Source organism: Hyla sarda, chromosome 4 (genome assembly GCF_029499605.1).
Source record: "Hyla sarda isolate aHylSar1 chromosome 4, aHylSar1.hap1, whole genome shotgun sequence".
In the NCBI taxonomy this organism is placed as follows: Eukaryota; Metazoa; Chordata; class Amphibia; order Anura; family Hylidae; genus Hyla; species Hyla sarda.
This window is the reverse complement of record NC_079192.1, coordinates 251,575,335-251,595,550: the sequence shown is the minus strand read 5'-3', so window position 1 is coordinate 251,595,550 and position 20,216 is coordinate 251,575,335. Positions and strand designations below refer to the sequence as shown.

Genomic DNA, 20,216 nt, shown 5'->3' with positions numbered 1-20,216 from the left:
TTTAAACAAACAACAAAAACGTGGTTTCAAATGGCTGGAAGTGCTCAACCCCAAATGCGGTTGTGCATTTATACTGGGGGAGCAGATCCTGCCCTTGTAGTCCGTTGCTAGGGGCGATCCCCAGCATAAAAATGCATACAATGGAGGATGCCTGCAGCGGACTACAAGTGCCACAATAGAATCCTACACCAGATAAACGGTGTGGATATGTAACAATTAGAATACAATACAAGAATATGGATGCACTACTGTGGTAGATGTAAGCAATACATTGGCTATCCCTCAACACTGATGTTAAAATTGAGACATTCGCCAGTGTATCCTTATATGAAGGACACACCAGAGCCCGCACACCAACGCCAAGGTTTCTCATTTTGGTGCGAGACCTAACGCTAGTCCTACCTGTGCTTGATAAACAGAACAGGGGCCAGTGGGCAATTACGGCAGCATTCGGCTGGCTCACTCATTGCAGCTTGCCTCCCTCCTCCCATTGCATGTGTGCGTAGTAACACTGGAGGGTATCTGGAAGGAAGTTGTGAGCCAGCCGAATGCTGCCGTAATTGCCCACTGGCCCCTGTTCTGTTTATCAAGCACAGGTAGGACTAGCGTTAGGTCTCGCACCAAAATGAGAAACCTTGACGTTGGTGTGCGGGCTCTGGTGTGTCCTTCATATAAGGATACACTGGCGAATGTCTCAATTTTAACATCAGTGTTGAGGGATAGCCAATGTATTGTTTACATCTACCACAGTAGTGCATCCATATTCTTGTATTGTATTCTAATTGTTACATATCCACACCGTTTATCTGGTGTAGGATTCTATTGTGGCACTTGTAGTCCGCTGCAGGCATCCTCCATTGTATGCATTTTTATGCTGGGGATCGCCCCTAGCAACGGACTACAAGGGCAGGATCTGCTCCCCCAGTATAAATGCACAACCGCATTTGGGGTTGAGCACTTCCAGCCATTTGAAACCACGTTTTTGTTGTTTGTTTATATATATATATATATATATATATATATATATATGTGTGTGTATGTATATGTATTATTATATTTTTTTGCCCCCACTGCTTAACATAACATAAATTGTGTCAGTCATCAACGCATTAGCTGTATTGTGTATTGCATATAAAAAATTATGTTTTCTTTTGGTGTTCAAGCTTTTAAAAGCTTTTATATTTTTTAACCTGGGGTAATGGAACACGTCAATACTTTTATTATTCTGCTTTGAATGTATTGGAAGACCATTTCTAATATCCTTTTAACCCTTTTATTGACACTACATCTGTAAACTATTCTCACTATAAATCTTCAACACATGTCCACAATGAAAATGTACTAGCTGTTATTATTCTGAACATGATGATTTGATGCCGTCTGCAAAATTCCAACTGGCAGTGGCATGGCACTTGGCATGAGAGGTAAAATATCAGAGGTACAAAAGGTCTAAAGGATTTAGAGAATTGTCTTTATATTTTCCCTTAAAACCAACTGACTGGACAGTATATTATTCCCTATTAGCATTTTTTTTTATCTTGGTCACCAGCCTCACTTTTTAATGGCAATGATCACGGAATAGCACAGTGAGAAGGTTAAATCAGAGTATTTTAGCTCACAGCGTAGCTCTGATTAAAATCTACATGTTGTCAACACTCATTGTTTTAAACATTTCCAGCTCTCCACATTTTAATTCAAGCTAGAAACCAGCAGCATATGGCTAATTGTTCTTTTAAGAACTATGCTGTGAGTTTTAAATGTTCTTTATATTCTGCTACAGAAACCTTCATTTAATTGAACTATTAGCTGATGCTTATTTGCATCCTTCTTACAATATTATTTATTCTTCTCATCGTATTCCAAGAGACAATGTTGTAAGCTACTATTCATGCAAGAAATGCAGATCAAACTGTGCAAGGAGCCTTTGTCATGGTGGCATCTGCCTTTTTTGGCAGAACTAAAATATGTTTATCACTGCACGGAATAGGTGCTAAGAAACGACAAACTTGTTTTTAGTACTTAGTAAAAATACAGCTCAGATGTTGTATTCAGCAGCATTTGCTGTTCATATATTTTTCAACTTATCAACCACATTTGCCAATCAACCATAACATTAAACCCCCTGCCTTCTCAGGCTGCCAAAACACCTCTGTCATGTTAAGGGATAGACTCTATTAACCAAACTTGTTTTTTCAGCATATCCCACAGATGCTCGATCAGGCTGAGATCTGGATAATTTGGAGACCAAAGCAACACCTTGAAGACTTTGTCATTTCCCTCAAACCATTCTGTATCATTTTGCAATATGGCAAGGACACTACGTTTAGGGTATGCCACTGCAATGATCATGTACTCTGTCTGTAACAATGCTTATGTAGGTGGTACCTGCCAGAATAATATCTGTATAATTGACAGGATCCAAGGTTTCCCAGCAGAAATTTGCCAAGAGGCCCACTCAGGCTACGTTGGTTTGCCATCCTGGTCATCTGGCCATCCACGTGATATAAATGAAAATGTTGTTTATTACACCAGTCCACATTCCTCGATTGCTTCATCGTCAACTTCTTATACACACATACCTATTAGGATTCTTCAGACATACACTATTTGCATTGTGTTTTTTATTTTCTCCATCACAATGTTGTCTTTGTGGCCTGTTTCTCCCAAATAGTGTATATTAGGATGTTCTTTTTTTATGTGCCATTTTTTTCCCTTGAAGTTTTTTCTTGTGGGATTTTTTATAACATGGGATTCATGAATTTCTTTTTAACAATATGAGGTAAAAACACCCATACACATTTAGACATGTATTTCATTTAGGCCTTTTTTTTTCTTTTTTTTACCAGTGGTGGTGAGTGGGAGCAAAGACACCACCAACTGGGTGAAAAAAATGAACAGCCAGGGTATACTGTGTTTTGGAAAAGCTGCCACTAACCCTCACCCCCAAAAACATCACTAAAGGGAGAAAAAAGTCACAACCAAAAGAATCTTGTAGACATAGCATTTTATTTTCCCTATTGACATCTGGACCCTGCATTTTTGCAAAATAACACACTTTCAGTAGCTTTCAGGAACTTTCAGTAGCGAACAAGGGTCAGAATGGGTACTCTAAACTGTCAGTATCTATGCAGCCCTATACATCTGCAATGTACTGTTTATTATAAAAAATAATACAATTTTCTTGAATGTATGTTGAAAGATAAAGAAAGTAGATAAAATTCATTACACAAGCATAAAAAGAGACTACTGAGACCAAAAGGGGGCATATTTACATAGTAACATAGTTCATAAGGTTGAAAAAAGACCAGAGTCCATCAAGTTCAACCTATAATCCCAATGAGTCCCTACTGAGTTGATCGAGAGAAAGGCAAAAAAAAACTCTTATACTAGACGTAAAAATTCCTTCCTGACTCCAAATATGACAGTCAGAATAAATCCCTGGATCAACGTTCTGTCCCTAAAAATCTAGTAATCAGCGATGTTATTACTCTCCAAAAATGCATCCAGCCCCCTTTTGAACTCTTTTAGAGTTCACCATGACCACCTCCTCCGGGAGAGAAATCCACAGTCTCACTGCTCTTACAGTAAATAATTCCTGTCTGTGCTGGTGTAGAAATCTTCTTTTCTCTAAAAGTAGAGCATGCCCCCTTGCTATAGATACAGTCAGGTATAAATAGATCATGGGAGAGATCTCTGTACTGCCCCCTGATATATTTATACATAGTTATTAGGTCTCCCCTAAGCCTTCTTTTTTCTAAACTAAATAACTGTAATTCTGATAATTTTTCTGGGTACTATAGTCCTCTCATTCCCCATATTACTCTGGTTACCCCTTATTTGAACCCTCTCCAGCTTCACCATATCTTTCTTGTACACTGGTGCCCAGTACTGTACACAGTATTCTATGTGTGGTCTGACTAGTGATTTGTACAGCGGTATAATTAATTCCTTGTCATGGGCCCCTATTGATGCACCCCATGATTTTATTTGTCTTGGCAGCAGCTGCCCGACACTGGTCACTACAGCTAAATTTACTATTAACTAAGACTCCCAAGTCCTTTTCCACGTCAGTCGTCCAAAGTGTTCTCCCATTTATTACATAATCCCAGCCTGGATTTTCCTCCTCCTATCGCATTACCTTACATTTATTAGTGTTGAAGCTCATCTGCCACTTTCCAGCCCAAACCTCCAACCTATCCAGATCCATTTGTAATAATTCACTGTCCTCTATTATGTTTACCGCTTTCCAGAGTTTAGTATCATCTGCAAAGATTGCTACTTTACTATTCAACCCCTCTTCAAGGTCATTAATGAACCCCACTAGCATAGCCGTGTGCACGGGCTGTGCCAGGTGTGACTGGGCACACACTAATCAAGATCAGGGGGATCCGCTGCCGCCACTGAGCAGCCCGCAGGGGGCCTCATCACATTCTGGACATCCCTGTGTTGCGAAAGATCTTCTGGGGACATGTTAACTTTAAAAATGCAGAGGGAAGTAGTGCACGCAGGGACATCACTGACGTCCCGTGCGTGCGCCCATAGCAACGGAGGAGCGGCGCTTCTTGGAGGACTTGGTAAGTCACCAGCACCAGCTGGCAGCACGTCATCTTCAGTGTTCCGACCACCACTCCTCCAGTCCTGGGACACTCTGCTATGGTCTATAGGCCATAGTAGTAGATCGTGACCCTGGACCAGTGGTCGGAACACTGAAGTGGGGCAGTACACAGACATACAGCCTCCAGCCATACACTGTATATGGCTGAAGGCTGTATGTCTGTGGGGGAGCTATACTGCACCTAATGTGGGGAGCTATACTGCACCTAATGTGGAGAACTATACTGCACCTAATGTGGGGGAGCTATACTGCACCTAATGTGGGGAGCTATACTGCCAACCTAATGTGGAGAACTATACTGCACCTAATGTGGGGGAACTATACTGCACCTAATGTGGGGAGCTATACTGCACCTAATGTGGAGAACTATACTGCACCTAATGTGGGGGGAACTATACTGCACCTAATGGGGGGGGGGAACTATACTGCACCTAATGTGGGGAGCTATACTGCACCTAATGTGGGGGAACTATACTGCACCTAATGCATTTTTTTCTTAAATTTTGTTGCACAATGACTTTTCTTCCTGTAGATTTTTGGGTAAAATTACTGATGTCATTACAAAGTAGAATTGGTGGTGCAAACAATAAGCCATCATATGGATTTTTAGGTGCAAAATGGAAAGGGTTATGATTTTTAAAAGGTAAGGAGGAAAAAACATGTAAAAACAGAAAAACCTTAACCTTGGACCTTAAGGGGTTAAAGTTCTTTTTCACTGTTGGGCAGTTACTCAGTATGTAGCACTGAGAAATCTGAGTGGAATTTCACATCTTAATGGAAATACTTTATTTCAGAATAGCAGGATAGTTACTAGCTATTAGGTTAAAACCGGAAAAACATCTTTATTACTTATATCAACCAAAACCATTCTTTATGAAGTAAAATTTTAAAAGGATAGTAAGACACAAATAGATGTGCCTAATAGAGGAACTTGAAGTGGAAAAAATATATATATACAAAAAAACATGAAAAAAACGCACAAAAAAACAACACTTTCGCTAATAATATTCAACCTATTTGAATCTGTTCTGTGTCATATTACTGTAAAATTCAATCAATGAGAAACATATTAAAGAATTACAGATGGTAGAGAACCTATTCTCCCTCCTACACCTGACAAGATGAGCATACCTGAAAGACAACTGACTATAATTTCAAACCATTAATATTGGCTCACTTGGCTAAATTGCTAAATACTATGTGCATGTTTTTCTTTTGCTTACTTTTATCATACATAAACACCAAATACTAACACAAAATTACTGTATCATTAAAACCCTGCAATAATGTATTTTTTTTAAAGAACCAAGCCAAGTGCTCTATCACCCAAAGTAAAAGTGCAAACTTGTCACACTAAAAAAATGTGCACAAAGGATGCGGTCTATCGCTAAGCCCTTCTCCAACAGGAGAGAGCCCCCCAGCAAACCTACCCTTCACCTCCGGGCCAAAAGGCACCTGCAAGGATCCACGTTCGATGCCCCTTTTCGCCAAAGCTACTAAGGGGCCACAAATGCACCTGGCTTCAACCTAGGTGTTAACCAGGATTTCAGCCATGGAGCCGTACACTGATGGCATCTCGATCGAAGCCAAGATGCCCAGGGGTTGCAGGGAGGTGAGGAACCTGATGGCCACACACACCTCCCCTTGACCTCCAGGAGGGACACCCAGAAGGGCTACCACATCCTGACAAATCCTGTGTACAAACAAAACATAAAAGTGGTACAGTGACAAACAAAAATAAAAATAAGTGGATATACTGCCCGGTCATCCAGCCGGATCTATAAAAATTTCCCTCATCCTAGCCAGAACTTCGGGATACCAAGGGTGAGTGCCAAGGTGAAGAGTGTGTGGTGCAGTGCGTTCACTCAGTGAGTTATAACACCCAGTGAGTTTGGCACTTCAGGGTCACAAAAGTACCTCGGCACTAGACACTCCCAGCCCCATGGCGAGACCCGGAGGAAAAAGGTCACATCAGGGCAGCCGTTGAGCTGGTCCTGTGGCACCAGCCCCGGAACGCCCCAGTACACCTGCTCCTCAATGTAGCCATTTATTCCTACTAGTGGACTACCTGATAAGAACAGATACTACACTTGATCTTAGCCAAAAGGCAGAGAAGTGATGCAATAGTGTATTTACTGTTAAAAATATTCAATGCTTTCAAACAGAAGATCTCAAAAAGTCTAAAAATATATCTAGTCCTCCACCTTAGGATAGTTTGTTAAGCTCACTGCAATATTAAATGACGGCCATCTAATGCACTGTATTTATAAAAGTGGAACATTATTTTATACCACATTTCTAAAAACAAACAACAGCAGATAAAAAATTGCCCATATACTGTGATAAATTTGTCACTTTTTATTGTTTATAGGACTAATTTGCAAAGCTTCATGGTGAAATGATGGTTTATTGACAATTTCCTCTTAAAATGTCCTGATTCACTGAAGAGTTTACAAATCCCTTCAATGCTCACCATCTGTTCATTATTGTTTACATAAACTGATTATTTCATGTACATCTGTACCTCTTTGTTTTTCAAAGCCTGGAGTGCTTCTTCCTTGATGCATCCCTAATATAGCCTAGTTGGGATACATATGTTCAGATATCCTGCAAAAACCACAGCAACACATTAGTTTATTTTGTTTAGAAAACATATCAGTGTCCTACGGCTTACTGCTGTATTCCATTTTATTCCAACTTGTTCAACTTTGAAAAGTGTAGGGCAATGAGAACTAACATTACATTTTAAAGTATGCGTGCTCAGTCCGCTCACCTGTGCTGTATGATGTCCACCACACCTGTGCTATGGACCCGCCGGTCCCACCCCCGGCTTCTCAGCAATAGGCAAAAGAATATGTCCGGCTTGTCTTTATTGAATCTTTACACAGAAATCACATACAGGAAGGATGTCTTGCACGTTTCGCACCAGCCGATGCGTAATCGTAGACTGCCCAACATTACAAAACATGCTATTAAAATATCATGGCACTGAGTCATGTGACCCACTACTTCATAAATTAAAACACAGGAACCTGGGAAAACACGGAATTGGATGTTCTGAAAACTCTTTTACTTCACTGTTCACACCTGCGGTATGTACTAATATTACTCTTTCAACATCTATTAGAAAAATCCATTGCAGTGTGAATTAAGGGACTTAACCTCTATGATGGTAACATGACATAAGTGGATTCAGAATTGTGGCAATTCTCCAAAATTAGTATAATGCCAGAGTCATTACTATTCTACATATTTTACATAGACAAAGAGAGAATAATTCCAAGCTTCACACCATGCCCTGGACCATCAAATAGAATACAAGGTTATATATTAATAAAACAATAATAATAAATACAATAATATACATATTAGATATATCTGAAAACCATGCCCCGTGCATATGCCATAACCATATGTATTCAATACACAATAAGTTGCAATATTGCTATCCATTTATGCCCCTTAAGCAATCCATTTTCTGACTATTAAGTACCCTGTCTAAGCATATACTTATTTATATTGTTTGTTATTATTAGGTATATGTCATGATCAAATCTAATCTTCTATTAAGACCATGCGGGTGTCTCATTTCTATAAGGAACATCCACTAAGTTTCTCTGTTATACAGTGGGGAAAAAAGTATTTAGTCAGCCACCAATTTTGCAAGTTCTCCCACTTCAAAAAATGAGAGAGGCCTGTATAATAGTGAGAAAAACAAAACATAAAATCACAATGCAAATTATGGTGAAAAATAAGTATTTGGTCATTAACAAAAGTTAATCTCAATACTTTGTGATATACCCTTTGTTGGCAATAACAGAGGGCAAACGTTTGATGTCTGTCTTCACAAGGTTTTCACACACTTTTGCTGGAATTTTGGCCCATTCCTCCATGCAGATCTTCTCTAAATCAGTGATGTTTTGGGGCTGTCGCTGGGCAACACAGACTTTGAACTCCCTCCAAAGGTTTTCTAAGGGGTTGAGATCTGTAGACTGGCTAGGCCACTCCAGGACCTTGAAATGCTTCTTACAAAGCCACTCCTTCGTTGCCTGGGCGGTGTGTTTGAGATCATTGTCATGCTGAAAGAACCAGCCACGTTTACTCTTCAATGCCCTTTCTGACAATACATGGCCCCATTCATTCTTTCCTTTGCACAGATCAGTCATCCTGGGCCCTTAGCAGGAAAAAAGCCCCAAAGCATGATGTTTCCACCCCATGCTTCACAGTAGGTATTGTGTTCTTTGGATGCAACTCAGCATTCTTTCTCCTCCAAACACGATGAGTTGAATTTTAACCAAAAAGTTCTACTATGATTTGAGTCCCAGGCAGTGTAGTGTGTTACTGATGGTAGCCTTTGTTACTTTGGTCCCAGCTCTCTGCAGGTCATTCACTAGGTCCCCCTGTGTGGTTCTGGGATTTTTGCTTACTGTTCTTGTGATCATTTTGACACCACGGGATGATATCTTGCATGGAGCCCAAGATCAAGGGAGGTTATCAGAGATTTTGTATGTCTTCCACTTTCTAATCATTGTTCCCACAGTTGATTTCTTCACACCAAGCTGCTTGCCTATTGCAGATTCAGCCTTCCCAGCTTGGTGCAGGTCTACAATTTTGTTTTTGGTGTCCTTTGACAGCTCTTTGGTCTTGGCCATAGTGGAATTTGTAGTGTGACTGTTTGAGGTTGTGGAAAGGTGTCTTTTATACTGATAACAAGTTCAAACAGGTGCCATTAATACAGGTAACGAGTGGAGGACAGAGGAGCCTCTTGAAGAAGAAGTTACAGGTCTGTGAGAGCCAGAAATCTTGCTTGTTTGTAGGTGACCAAATACTTATTTTCCACCATAATTCGCAAATAAATTCTTTCAAAATCAGACAATGGGATTTTATGGATTTTTTTCTCATTATGTCTCTCATAGTTGAGGTATACCTATGATGAAAATTACAGTCCTCTCTCATCTTTTTATGTGGGAGAACTTGCACAATTGGTGGCTGACTAAATACTTTTTTGCCACACTATAGTTTTTAAATGTTCTCCTCTGGGTCCCAATCTCACTCTCTCTATGCTGGACAGCCGAAGTGACCTGATGTCCCCTGCATGTATATCTATAAAGTGTTAGCATAGAGATACCTACTGTGTTGCCCTGACATTCGCAAGATGTCTTCTAACACAGGTTATCAATGAATTTGTTTTGCATCTAACGTACTGCTTCTCATATTCTACTCAGGTGGTTAAGTAAATAAGTGCACTCATGTTACAATTAATGTATTCATGTATGGGATAGCTTTTATGTGTATAGCTAGAAATTATGTTATCAGTGCATTTTATGTGGCTGCAAGTTATACACCTGGCATGACAACATTTCCAGTTATCCACTACCCTTAGCCTATTCTGTTCTTTTCTTTTATCTTTATTTTCTGTTGAACTAGTGAATAGGCATACAATAGCTATTCCTTTTGCAACAATTTCAAATAGAATCTGTTTCTAAAACCTGGGTGTATTTTTTGATAATACTCCTCATTTGTCCAAATTGTGTACAATATGGAGTAATAAAAAATGCTTTCCTATTCTTACTTTTATCCTGAGAGCCGTTCCGTAACTGTCTTTTAGAGTAAGTTATCAAATCCCTTCTGTCCACTTTTTGTACCCTGTTACCGGATTCTAACCATAACTCCTCCGCATAACCCCTTTCCCTAAGTCTGTTTGCGAGTTCTCCTATAGCTTGAGTAAATTTCTTACCATCAATACAGTTACGTTTGGTTCTGCATATCTCGCCAAATGGTATATTGTGAGTCACGTGTCTTGGGTGGCATGAGGATGTCATAAAAGTAAAATTAGTAGCCGTTTCTTTAACCCCTTAAGGACACATGACGTTCTCATACGTCTCCATTTCCGAGTCCTTAAGGACACATGACGTATGAGAACGTCATGTGCTTTCCCGGCCCCCCGAAGCCATCCGGAGCAGAGCCGGTGCCCGATGCCTGCTGAAATCGTTCAGCAGGCATTGCGGCATATCACCCAGGGGGGTCATGATGACCCCCATGTCGGCGATGGCTGCAGATCGCTGGACAATTCAGTCCAGCGATCTGCGGCGGATTCCGGGTCAATTGGGTCTCCAGTGACACGGTGACCCGGAATTACTGGCTGATCGGGGCCGTCTCTGACGGCCCCGAACAGCCATAGCCAGCAGGGGTGAGGTGGCACTGGTGCCACCTCACGATCACCCTGATTCGTCGGACGGTTTACCGGCCGACCAATCAGGGCACCTGCTGTGGGTGTCACTCCCGCAACCCGCTCCGCCCCTCTTCCAGAGGACGTGAGCGGGTGCGGGACGTGGACCCCGGCAGCTAGGGACCCCGATCCCCGGCTTCCCCATTGGGATCGGGGGCCCAGGAGCGGCGGCGGCGAGGGACTGACCTGCAGCGTGGATCAGCAGTTGGGTGAGTGACAGCCTACTTCTGTTGCGCAAAATAAAAAGTAAAAAACACTACATATACACATACCCCTACACAGCCCCCCTCCCCAATAAAAATGAAAAATGTCTGGTACGCCACTGTTTCCAAAAGGAAGCCTCCAGCTGTTGCAAAACAACTACGCCCAGTATTGCCAGACAGCCACGGACTGTCCAGGCATGCTGGGAGTTTTACAACAGCTGGAGGCACCCTATTTGGCAATCACTGGCGTAGAATATCTCTATGTCCACCCCTATGCAAGCCCCTAATTTAGGCCTCAAATGCGCATGGTGCTCTCACTTTGGAGCCCTGTCGTATTTCAAGGCAACAGTTTAGGGTCACATATGGGGTATCGTCGTACTCAGGAGAAATTTTGTTACAAATTTTGGGGGGTATTTTCTGCTATTACCCTTTTTAAAAATGTAAAATTTTTGGGAAACCAAGCATTTTAGGTAAAAAAATTTTTTTTTACATATGCAAAAGTCGTGAAACACCTGTGGGTGTTAAGGTTCACTTTACCCCTTGTTACGTTCCCCGAGGGGTCTAGTTTCCAAAATGGTATGCCATGTGTTTTTTTTTTTTTGCTGTTCTGGTACCATAGGGGCTTCCTAAATGCGGCATGCCCCCAGAGCAAAATTTGCTTTCAAAAAGCCAAATGTGACTACTCCTCTTCTGAGACCTGTAGTGCGCCAGCAGAGCACTTTTCACCCCCATATGATGTGTTTTCTGAATCGGGAGAAATTGGGCTTAAAGTTTTTGGGGGTATTTTCTGCTATTACCCTTTTTAAAAATGTAAAATTTTTGGGAAAACAAGCATTTTAGGAAAAAAATATAATTTTTTTACATATGCAAAAGTCATGAAACACCTGTGGGGTATTAAGGTTCACTTTACCCCTTGTTACATTCCCCAAGGGGTCTAGTTTCCAAAATGGTATGCCATGTGGGTTTTTTTTTTTGCTGTTCTGGCACCATAGGGGCTTTCTAAATGTGGCATGCCCCCAGAGCAAAATTTGCTTTCAAAAAGCCAAATGTGACTCCTTCTCTTCTGAGACCTGTAGTGCGCCAGAAGAGCACTTTTCACCCCATATGTTTTTTGGGAAACCAAGCATTTTATGTAAAAAATTTTGTTTATTTTTTTTTACATATGCAAAAGTCGTGAATCACCTGTGGGGTATTAAGGTTCACTTTACCCCTTGCTATGTTCCCCAAGGGGTCTAGTTTCCAAAATGGTATGCCATGTGGCTTTTTTGCTGTTCTGGAACCATAGGGGCTTCCTAAAGGTGACATGCCCCCCAAAAACCATTTGTCGCTCCTTCCCTTCTGAGCCCTCTACTGCGCCCGCCGAACAATCAACATAGACATATGAGGTATGTGCTTACTCGAGAGAAATTGGGTTTCAAATAGCAGTAAACATTTTCTCCTTTTTACCCCTTGCAAAAATTCAAAAATTTGGTCTACAAGAACATGCGAGTGTTAAAAATGAAGATTTTGAATTTTCTCCTTCACTTTACTGCTATTCCTGTGAAACACCTAAAGGGTTAAAACACTTACTGAATGTAATTTTGAATACTTTGGGGGGGGCTGCAGTTTTTATAATGGGGTCATTTGTGGGATATTTCTAATATGAAGACCCTTCAAATCCATTTCAAACCTGAACTGGTCCCTGAAAAATAGTGAGTTTGAAAATTTTGTGAAAAATCTGAAAATTGCTGCTGAACTTTGAAGCCCTCTGGTGTCTTGCAAAAGTAAAAACTCATAAATTTTATGATGCAAACATAAAGTAGACATATTGTATTTGTGAATAAAAATAAAATGTATTTGGAATATCCATTTTTCTTACAAGCAGAGAGCTTCAAAGTTAGAAAAATGCTAAATTATCAATTTCTTCATCAAATTTTTGAATTTTTCACCAAGAAAGGATGCAATTTACCCCAAAAAATTACCACTATGTTAAAGTAGAATATGTCATGAAAACACATTCTCTGAATCAGAATGATATGTAAAAGCATTCCAGAGTTATTAATGTTTAAAGTGACAGTGGTCAGATGTTCAAAAAACGCTCTGGTGCTAAGGTGTAAAATGGCCTGGTCCTTAAGGGGTTAAGGAGTAGAGTGGCTGCAATCTTGGTCCCATTGTTATACAGTGTGACATCTAGGAAATGTACTGAAGTCTTGCTATAATGCGAGGTGAAACAAAGATTGAGGTCGTTGTTTCCAATATATTTTAAAAATTCTGCAAAGCGTGACTCACTTCCCTTCCATATTATCAGTAGGTTGTCTATGAAACGACCTATCCAATAAATATCATTAAAGAAAGGATTATCTGGAGTGAAAATAAACTGTTGTTCCCAATAAAACATATATATGTTTGCAAATTAAGGTGAATATTTTGCCCCCATGGAAGGTCCCCTGGTCTGAAGGAAGAAATCGCCATTGAACATAAAATAATTGTGATGTAACAAAAATGATGTAGCGGTGAAAATAAATTCCTTCAGACCAGGGGAGTAACTACTGTAACTGTCCAGATGGTGAGATAGTACTTGAAGTCCCTTGGACCAAGGTATTGATGGATAGAGCCGTATCGCATCACATGTAGCCCACGACAGATCATCGCTCCATGTCATTTTGTCCAAAATGTTAATCAAATGTTTAGTATCCTGCAGAAAAGTGTGAGTTATTTTAGTGAGGGGCTGCAGCTAGTTATCCACTCCACAAGGTGCTCCACAAGAGACCCTATACCAGCCACTATGGGTCTGAGGAGAGGTGGGAAAACGCCCTTGTGGACCTTGGGGAGCGAGTGGAACACAGGAATCTATCCAGGGCTTCCGACCGGGAGGCCACAGGATAGAAACCAGGGTTGGTGGAGCGGTAGGGTAGATGTAAATTATAACATACATCTTCCCCTTCCTGCTTTACATTACATTTTATCTGTGGGTCTGATAATCACTACTGGAATAAATTACAGGTACACATATTAGGTGAAAGTATGTTTAGCGCTGATTTAGTAAAGATAAATTATGTGGTCGAGACAGAAAAGGTCCCTACTCTGTATTGTACTTAACAACTAAGATTTTAATGTACTGTATTTGCATCATTTCAATAATTTGTTTTTGTTTGATATTCACTGGAGGTGTACAGAAGTCAAATATTAGATTGAAAGATTGAAAGAACAAAAGAAAACAATACGGAAAATAAAAACATTTAAAACATTCACAGCACCATTTACCTCATAATGACTTAAAATAACTGTCAATTTGCCTCTTAACAGCGCATGACAGACAAAAAATATGCACATGTCAACAGCAGGCAACACTCACTATGACTGACAGACATCAGAGATCCCTCGAATGCTGATCACTTGGCCCCCTAAATGCAGTGATCAAAAATAATCATGGTATTAAGGAGGTTGCCTATAACTAGCTTGCATTATCAGGGCCTTTATAGGCACCACAGCAATGCAAACATGGGATGCTGATTAGTTGCCATGGTACCCAGAAGCCTTCTAAAGGACTCTCTAGCTGCCATGTAAACCCCAGAGGCAGACTATACTAGTAGGTCACTAATGTAACAGTTTCTCTCCCCACTTTATTACCACTGCTATCTCTAAGCAGTTAAATTGCACAAAACTTTTAATAAAGAGTTTTTTAGAAAATTGCTTAATTTTGCATTCAGAAAACTAAATACAGTTTTTAAAAAAATCTAAATCTAAGAAAAACTAAAAAAAACTAAAAAGAATCAGTACAAAGGCATTCATAGCTTTTAAACTCTATAAGACGTAAACAAGAGTTTAAAAGTAGATGACATAGTTCTGTAAAGTCAGCTAGTAGAAGTACAGTCAGGTAAGTTGGTACAATAATGATGTATACCAATGAAAAGAAGACATAGATAGGTTAGAGGTTTAGACCCGACAAAGTGAACCAGCAGTCTGTTCAAGTGGGGCAACCACTAGAATTTCAAGTAATCTGTTGAAAACATGTACCTTCTGAAGACATCTCCTGTTTTTACGTGCTCATCTGTATGTGTTCCTGCAGCATATTTTACTTATTACTGTGCTGATAGCACTGTCACAGGGGCCAGGGGGGCATATGTACATTTCCAAACACATCTGAGGACTTGGCACTTGCTTATCTCCGTTCTCTGTCTCTGTTATGGGAACATGTAGCTCACAGGTGAAACTGCTCTGGACTTCAGGGTGCTTCTCCTAGTGCTATGGCCAATATCAAGAACACATAGAGGAAAGGAAAGGAAAAATGAGAGCACTCACTGTTCTGTAGTCCTTGTTTCATTATTGGGCAATTCTTCTCTGTGGGGGATGTGGAAAGCTGGGGGAGTATAGCAGCAGTGGGCGACAGTCTCGCGTGGCGTGCGCTTCGTCAGGTCGCATATATACCTTGTGCACATAAATTCCGCTAATTAGAATTGTTACACAACCAATAGGCAGCTCATTATGACCACCAATCTTGGATTGCTCAGTGGATCAGTTAGGGACTTGGTTAGAGGAGCAAATCAGTGAATTCTACTTGAAGGCTTTACACTTGAATCTTCCTCCTTGTCAGGTATTGGATCTTGTATACTACCTGGTATTATTGAGAGTTGGTGTCTCTTAATACTGATACTGTCTGACCAGTCTTTTGGATTTACCCTAGTTTGACCCTAATTTGTATTTTGTTTTTGACTTGCCATATATTCTGATTTCTTTGTTGTCATGTAAGGCAGGGAATAGAGCGTCCTTAAGCTCACCCAGAGTCCCTTTCCATGCCTACTTGCATATCTAAATAGCAGATCCCCCACTAGTCAACCATCCCTGTGCTGAAATAAAGTGCAGGGGTGTCACAAGTCAAAACAATAAACAAAACTGTACAAAAATAAGAGACATCAGGTCAGGATATGAGGGGTTACAGGCAAAAAAAGAAAGTAAAAAGACAAAGAACATACGAAAAAAACTAAAATCGGAGTCAACAGTCAAGTTCTTTACCAGAGAGAGCAATGACTTACCGCTACGGAAGACAGGAGCCAAAAGCCACTAATCAAATATACACAGTTTAGCAAAGCAGGAGCAAGGCAAGAGCAAGTGCTGATAGACACAAACAAACAAGCAAGAAATGGCAGGCTGGCTGGAGATTGTGGACACAGAGAGCTAATGTGATAGGCTTCAGGTCCAAGCCCCCCGATAGGACCAGGCATTGCCACAGCTACGTATGATGCTAGCCTAAACCCTCTTGGTCAGAACCAGTTCTTACTCCCTACACTTGTATTGACACTGTAATGGCTGTTTATCTGTATTTTTGTATTCTGCTTTGGGTCCTGTTAAGACATTAGGTTTGTGTCTGAACAGTTTCTGTGTTAATTCTCCCTGGGATGGGAAGAGTTAACCTTCCTGACTTCAGCACTGGGAGGATATTTAAGGCCTCTTCAGGTGCTGTTCTTAGCTAGTTATTTCCCCTGTACTTTGACCATGTCTTGTTTATGATGTACTTTAGCTTTTGTCTGTCTGAGCATATTTCCTGAATTTTAACCATGGTATCTGTCCTGTTCGATATATGGATTTTAGCTTGCCTTGTTTGAGTACTTTATCAGGTTTTTATATTCTTGTATTGTTCGTTTCCTAAGTCCGTATTCACACTGTGCATTTTGTAGTCCTGTTTTGACCTTGTTTTTTTCTGGATCTCCTAGGGTAGAATTCCTGAGCCTTGTGCTCTCTATCTATCTACGGGTGAATTAGTCCTGTGTCTGTCCCCATGTTTGCTTGTATTTAGGATTTCTGTTTTCTCCTAGGCTAGTATGCTTTACTGTGGAGAGTGTCCACTAGCTAGGAGCCTATTTGGCTTTGGTATTGATGTCCCTTCATGATTGGAGTGGGGTGTCCAGTGTGTTCCTTGTTCTGAGTCCAGTGTGAACAGTGCTCTTGATTTCCTGACATGTTGACATGTTAGTATGCTATTTCCTGCCTTGTTTGTATTTATAGATCTATCTGTTGGTTATTGCATTCCCATTATGTTTCTGACTTCTGACTCAGTACAGTTCCGTTTGTTTTGTTGACTTCGATGCCCATGCACTTTAATGCAAGGAAGGGACAGGCTCCTAGTTGTTGATCCGTTGTTTAGGGCAGATGGGCAAGTAGACAGGGAGAGTGGTCTTAGGCAGGGCCGGATTACGAGCATCATGGGCCTGGTGCTGAAGATTTTGGTGGGCCTAAAGTTGACACGACACAACAGCTGGGTTGCGGCTATTTGTGGGTGGTAGTGCGATGCCATTTACTTACATTATGTGCGAACAGCATGATACACAGAGTGTGACGTAGGTATGTAATTAATTAAGTTGTTGACTAGCTAGGTAGGTAGCTGGGTAGGTTGTAAGCTTGCTGGGTAAATAGTTAGGTAAGTAGGTAGCTAAGTAGCCATGTAGGTAGCTATCCATGTACGTATGTAGGTAGATAGGCAGGTAGGTTGCTATCTATCTAGCTAGCTATAATCCCTATCAGAGCCGTTTTTACACATTGGTGGGCCCAGTGTAAAACTGTAGAGGAATCGTGGTGCAGTTGCCCATAACGACCAATCAGATTGCTTCTTGCCTTTTGAGAAATGAAAGAAGCGATCTGATTGGTTGCTATGGACAACTGAACCACTCTTCCTCTACACAGGTTTTGACAAATCTTCCCCAGAATGTTGATAAATGGGTTTTAAACCCATTCAAGATGCATGTAAAAATGTGTGCATCTTGATCACACAAAAAAATGCAACACATTTTTACATGCACGCTGCAAAGATGCTACATGTAAAAGCTCTTACATTGGTAAAAAGGTTTTGACTCACAGGAGACGTCTTCTCTGATCAGTCATCCTCTGTTCTTTTCCATCTGGCTCAAATCATTATGGCAATATCTTCCAGCAATGACTTGTTTCTGCAGCAGTGCAACCTTGGCACCTCCATAGAAAAACTCCATCTATAGAGCCCAGAAAAGTAACAATGCCCCTTTTGTACCCCCCATACAGTAGGTAGGCAGACCACCACATAGTAAAGAGACCCCCCCCCCCATTGGGTAAGCAGGTATGAAAAGCCTGGATTATTGATCCCACTGGGCCAATAATTCCGCCATTAAGTAGGCCCTTCATCCACCTTAATAGTGCCCCCTTTGCAATACCACTTTTCCCCACAAAAGACAGATAGGTAGATCTACACAATGGGGACATTTATCAATGTTGGTGTGAGAGGTAAAACATTGTGATAGCTTTGTGTAAAAATTGTGCACAAAAAAAAACACGAAAGCCCCAACTTTGGCAACTGCGCAGAATTTAGCACTAGAGTTAACCCCTTCCTGATCTATGACGTACTAGTACATTATGGGACAGGTGAGGGGAATATGGTGCAGACCCGCATCGGCAGATTCTTGCTGCTATCAGCTGTGGTAATGGCTTATGATAGCCCCCTGGGGGGGGTGCTGTCACTGTAAAACACTGTAAAAAAATGAAGAAAAATATTTGGTATCGACTCGTGCGTAATTGTCCAAACTATTAAATTATGATGTTTCTGATCCTTCCAATGGATGAGTAAACGAAAAAATTCCAAACGCCAAAATTGCTGATTTTTGGTCACACCATGTCTAAAAAAAAAAACGACTAAAAACTGAAGAAAAAGTCACATATGTGCACAAATGTGGCACCATTAAAAACTACAGTTAATGGTGCAATAAATATACCAAAATAAACACACAAAAAAATACATGCAAAAAAATAAAGTTATAGAGGTCAGAACACGCCATTGAACAATTATTATTTTTTTTTTTTACCTTAAAAACAAAAAATATCCATGTTTGGTAATTTGAATTAAATTATTGCCCCATAAAATTGCGCAGTTTCATATATTTTTTTTATTTTGCCATACATATATTTTTTTTATATGACAAAATAGTGTGGCAATAAAAAGTACAACTTGTCCTACAAAAAAAAAGCTCTTGTACAACTTTGTTAGTGAAAAAAAAACCTAAAAGTTACAGACATAGAATGTGAACAAAAAAAATAAATAATAAATTTGCTGGGTCATAAAGGGGTTAACACCAGAAAAATGGTTTACATCCATTTATAAATGTCCCGCATTGTGGCCCTGCTATAAAGATGATATGATATTATATGCACAGAAGCTTGGAAATCACACCCTATCTTCACATTTAGCTTTTCTATGCTTCCAAATTACATATCTTTTTTTTTTATATATATATATATATATATATATATATATATATTTTTTTTTTTTTTATTGGTTTGTAATAGCTGATCTTTTAAAATTGTTGCCTAGTTTCTCCTTGCTCCTGAATGACATATCTGATGATAAAAGCTGATCTTTTATAAGCAGATGTGCCATTAAGAAGCGTGGAGGTATATCGGCTTATAGGCATACTGTATGTTTATAATTGATGATTTATGATATGTCATAATAGCTGATCTGTTATAAAATACATGCCTATAAGCAGATATGCCATTCAGGATCATAGAAAAGCTAGGCAAAAAATTTTCACCTAGCTTTTCCAAGTTTCTGAATGGCATATCTGTTTATAGGCATAAATATTTATAATAAAATATATTTTATAAGCAGATATGCCATTTAGGAGCTTGGAAATGCTAGTTGAGAACTTGTTGCCAAGCTTTTCTTTGATCCTGAATGGCATATCTGCTAATAGGCATGAGGTTATAATAGCTGATCTATTATAACATATAATGAATCAGCAATTATAAACATATGCCTATAAGAAGATATGCAATTAAAGAGCATGGAAAAGCTAGAAATTGTCACCTAGCTTTTCCATGCTCCCAAATGTCAGCTTGTTCATAACAGCTGACATCATAAGTTCTATTAGTAATAATAGATCAGCTATTATAAACAGATATGTCATTCAGAAGCATGGAAAAGCTAGGTGACAATTTTTTTAACCTAGCTTTTCCAAGCTCCTGAATGGCTTATTGGCATATATGGTTATAATAGCTGATCTATTATAACTTATAATTCAGCAATTATAAACATATGCCTATAAGCAGATAGGCCATTCAGGAGCATGGAAAAGCTAGATGAAAAATAATCACCTATATTTTCCATGCTCCTGAATGCCGGCATGGTAATAACAGCTGAGCCCATGCTGACTTACCTCTCTAGGAGCTTTTC

At 40.0% G+C, this 20,216-nt stretch overlaps 1 non-coding gene across 1 annotated transcript; it reads right to left on the bottom strand.

The window, feature by feature from the left end:
* Window positions 1-6,551: 6,551 nt before the first annotated feature.
* On the bottom strand, window positions 6,552-6,735 carry LOC130267830 (U2 spliceosomal RNA). The gene has a single exon (XR_008843300.1). It is a non-coding gene; the product is annotated as a U2 spliceosomal RNA (small nuclear RNA).
* Between the last annotated feature and the right edge of the window lie 13,481 nt (window positions 6,736-20,216).